This window comes from Sardina pilchardus, chromosome 4, assembly GCF_963854185.1.
Source record: "Sardina pilchardus chromosome 4, fSarPil1.1, whole genome shotgun sequence".
Classification (NCBI taxonomy): domain Eukaryota; kingdom Metazoa; phylum Chordata; class Actinopteri; order Clupeiformes; family Clupeidae; genus Sardina; species Sardina pilchardus.
This window is the reverse complement of record NC_084997.1, coordinates 25,184,879-25,189,646: the sequence shown is the minus strand read 5'-3', so window position 1 is coordinate 25,189,646 and position 4,768 is coordinate 25,184,879.

The following is a 4,768-nucleotide window of genomic DNA, read 5'->3' as shown; positions in this document are numbered from 1 at the left end:
TGAACGGTGGTCAGGCTGTTGGACTGACAGCCAGCTGTGATCTATGGCAAACATGAGAACAAGGTTTTACTAATAAAATACCCCACCTTCATACTGTACATGTCACATAAATAACCATTGCACCGTTACAGACTTTAATCAGTGACAAAAGCTATGCACGTGAAACTTAATTTATGACTGAATGAAACCTTTGTTGCCCCGAGGGGAATTTGTCTTGCACTCAATGATATAGATAACATACTGTAACGGACTGAGCCTATCTGTTCCAGACTTGAGCTCTTAGAGTAGTCTGGCTATCACCAGACTGAGCTCAATCTTTTAAGATTGAATATTAGTATGGGGAGTCTGCGCTTTATTTCTACTACACGAGAGGCGTCTGTCCTTAATCCTGTTTGGATTAAGTAAGTTGGTGTTGTTTGTTGTTTACCTCAACATATCTGTTATCAATGTATTTTTCTTCAGAATTAGCCTCCAGTTTTCCAAGAATGTTGGTTACACACCGTAAGTGTGTAATGATGTAGGTATGAACATATACGCAGCGCTGTAATGTGGCATCATTGTCAATTTTGGCAAAAAATCTGACCCCCCCCCCCCCCCCTATATATATCCATATATATATATATATATATATATATCTGCACACGCACGCACGGACGCGTGCACGCACACACACACACACACACACACACACACACACACACACACACACACACACACACACACACACATACTCTTATACACAAATGCAAACTCACACATGCACACGCTCATTCATATAACCTACACATGATCTGCAAGAGTAGCCAAGATTAAGTAGCCAAGCCCAAGAGTAGGAGATGTATGTATATAAATTGCAGAAATAGGAGATACAGACAAGTTGACAAGCGTAATTTATTTTTGGGGAGAGAATGCGCAGAACTGAGCAGCGGTCATAATCATAATTGTACCACTACGAGGTACATCTAGTTTCTACATTGTCAACTGGCAGTACAAGTTAGCCATTGCGGCCTACCTTGGCTTTGTCTGTGCTATGGGCAGGAGTGGAGAGTGGAGGAGGGAGCGTCGGCTATGGATGAAAAGAAAGGGAAACATTAAGCCAGTGTGCAGTAGTCTGGTTTTCACCTAGCCTGGCACGCCCTCCCAGTGACGCAACGCCTTCAGGCTTTTGCTGCTGGTCTGGTCAACTGCTCATTGAGAAGGATTTCTGAGTTCCCGAAATCTGCGGAACTGCCCCCTTTGGTCGAGAACCAATCAACTTTGAGCAGCTCCAACGGCTCAGGGTAGAGGCGTGTTCAAGGCAGCGGAAAGAGTGTTGTTATTGGTTTAAACTCGGCAATCCGCTTTCTGACATCTACCAGTAGCAAACCGAGGCACTTAAAGGAGGCGGGTCAACCAGCGCTGGCAAGAAACCGTGTTAACACAGGCTGTTGGTCAGACTAAAGTCTCGTAGAGCCTTTGAAAGTCGATGTTAATCAGGCTAGTTTTCACCATACTAAGCTCAATCTTTTAAGATTGAACATTAGTCTGGCGAGGCTGCGCTTTGTTTCTCCTGCACTTCGCGTCGCTTAAGTTTCAGTTTCGGCGCGTCACCGGCCAATGGCGTGCCAGGACTAGAGCATGGACGTTTCTGATTGGAGCCAAAGATTCTGGCAGTAAACAGAGGATTTTGATCTGCTCCTGTCCAGCCTGAGCTGCCGGGCAAAATTCAAATTTCCCGGAAGTTCAGGCAGGGTTCACCCAGCCTAAGTGTGCAGGGCAGGGGCGTTTCTAGACGTTAAGGACAACCTGGGCTTAGCCCCTGGGATGTGTGCGTGCGCAAAGCGCGCGCCGAATTTTTTTTTAAGGGGACATTAAGGAGTGCGCGAAATGAAGAAGGCAATGGAGGATCTACAGTAGCCTATTATGTTATAATCCTACATTGTATTTTTTACAAGGAACACAAGATAGCCTACTTATAGGAAGAGCACTGAGAGAAAAATTAGGCTTATCTGACTATAGCTGTTACAACTACCCATAAGCTTACACTATCCAGAGACACACTACAGTGTACCATGTGGATGACAAGGAGTCTGAGTAGATAAAGCCTATTGTAGGTCTAAATCAAAACATACAATTTTCCTTTTGGAAGTTTAAGCGGAGGACTTTTAAGCCTAGCCTACACTCATCTGCTCCTCTCAGAATGTGTGTAGACAAACACATAGTCCTACCAAGATTCATATCAAGCATCTGCCATGGCTATATGACAAACAGGGGTCTGACTCTGAATACACAACTTCTGATAGGAAAAATAAATTATTTTGAAGTGGGGGAAATGGGGAGGTATGAAAAAATGCAAAAATTTGATGTGATTTCAAAAAAAGGATTTCTCGTGATTACCGCTAATTATACAGATACATTCCATACGCCATTGATCTCCTGTTTATTTTGATATGCAGTTTGCCATAGGTCAGTAACGAAATCATGAGATATTTCACAGAGAAGAATGGGTATGACGCAGAACTGCATGTGACATTCATTTTTGTATGTAACTGTAATTTTCAACGCTAAGTATCTCGCAAACAGTTTCTCATAGAAACTAGTGGCTAGTGCCACTGGAAAGGCCAGGTTACGTAGTTTCATATGATATGCCTGTTATTTCTGTGCGAAAATATCTCGCAGCAATATGACCAAAAAGAATGGGTGCTGCCGTGGCCGCATGGTGAGTCTCTCGGAGAAGGCGGGTCGGCCGGCAGCCCGATGGTAATAATCTTCTCGCGGCCCGGTACCCATAGATTGAGAAACACTGGGCTAGCCCATGTAGAAACGTGTAGCTAGTGTTGTATTGTGATGCCTGTCGATAGCTTGCTTAGCCTACTACTAGTGGTGCTCAACATTTAGCACCAGGCAAATGCTGGTTGATTTTGAAACTGGCTGATAGATTCAGCATTAAACAAATTACCCCGGGCTCGGCTCAAATTACCCCAGGCTGAAGCCCCGGTAAAATCGGCTGGTGACGCCACTGGCAGTGAGTTCTGCTGGCTTGCCATCATATTTGTTTACTAAACAGGAAATGCCTGTTGGGGTTGTCTTTAGTGAGTTGGGGTTGTCTTTAGCTTTGAATTTGTGATATTCAGGACCACTATTTCCCCTTTCCCAGCTGCATGCTCAGCTGGTGTGTATTTGTGTTTGTTTTGTCTGTGTGTGCATGTATGTGTGTGTGTGTGTGTGTGTGTGTGTGTGTGTGTGTGTGTGTGTGTGTGTGTGTGTGTCTGTGTGTGTGTGTGTGTGTGTGTGTGTGTGTGTGAATCAGTGTTGATTACGTGTGGATGTGTGTGTGTGTGTGTGTGTGTGTGTGAGAATCAGTGTTGATTACATGATGTGTGTGTGTGTGTGTGTGTGTGTGTGTGTGTGTGGTCTGACATTGGCTTACACTGATTCACTCACACACACACACACACACACACACACACACACACCTGCAAGCTTAAACACAGTGTCGGCCTCTCTCAGATGTCCTAGTTTGTAGATTAGAGTTAACACCAATGCAAATGTAAGTGTAAACAAACAGAATTTCTGAGCTTAGTAAGCAAACATCCATGCATGCACGGACGTGCACACACACACACACACACACTTGCATGCATCATCCCAACCTGCAAAACAGTAATTTCAGAGAAACATCCTGAATACCCCACACACACAACAATGTAGGGTGTATAGAAGTCAAATCAATCATCAAAATATATTATAATGTGTGGAATGGATGATAATGTGTCTGGCCTCATCATTAAAGACTCCCTGTGTGGGGTGTGTGTTTGCGTGTCTGTGTGTGTGCGTGTGTGTGTGCATGCGTGAGCGGGGAATGCAGAGTCTCATCAAACAGGAAAAGCTGGATAACTGAGCTATTTACCAAAGAAGCATGCAGATTGGAAAGAAGATGACTCACTATAGTATAGTAGAGACCTATAATGGAAGGACACACAGCTTGCACACTTTCATGTTGACCTCCGATCTGCAAAGCACATATACAGTAGCTGTCATAAAGTCATAAAGATATACTGTACATACAAAAGTTAGTTATGAGTCTGATTGCAACTTCAAACAAAGTACCCCTCGCTCAAGATAACCGGTGCTAGAAACAAACAGAAACTGAAATGTCAAAAGAATTTGTCTGCATACTTAAATACTTTCTAGATTCTTTACTGAAAGGCCAAGCTTTTGGTCATTCAACCATCATCAGAGCATAACAAACATTTCACATCAACACCAGTTCAGATGTGTCAATCAATTATGTTCTGATTGCGCAAGAGGCACTTCACAAATGTGGATATTCTGGTCTCTGGCCAACACTTAATATCTTGACTGCATGGAGTGCATCTGTTTTGAATGGGTCTGTCTGCCACTGCTTGTTGTGACTGACTGCTTGAGTTGAGATAAACATCTATGTTGTTGACACTGACAAAGTCACTGAACAACCCCAGGGTTGAGTCAGCATGACCCAGATCATACATTTTAGGTGAAGAGGCACACACGCACACACACACACACACACACACACACACACACACACACACACACACCCGCACGCACATGCATACACACACAAAAGTCAGACAGTCAGGCGTATGATATAACACAGCCTATACTCACAATAGATGTTCAATGAATGTTTCCTGTAGCAAGGGTTAATATACAAAGTCCATTTAGCCCTTTACTTGAGGAAAGCCGAGGTGACTCCCTATCTATGATGTAATGTTGTCATGTGATCTAAATACTCATTCAAGGGTAC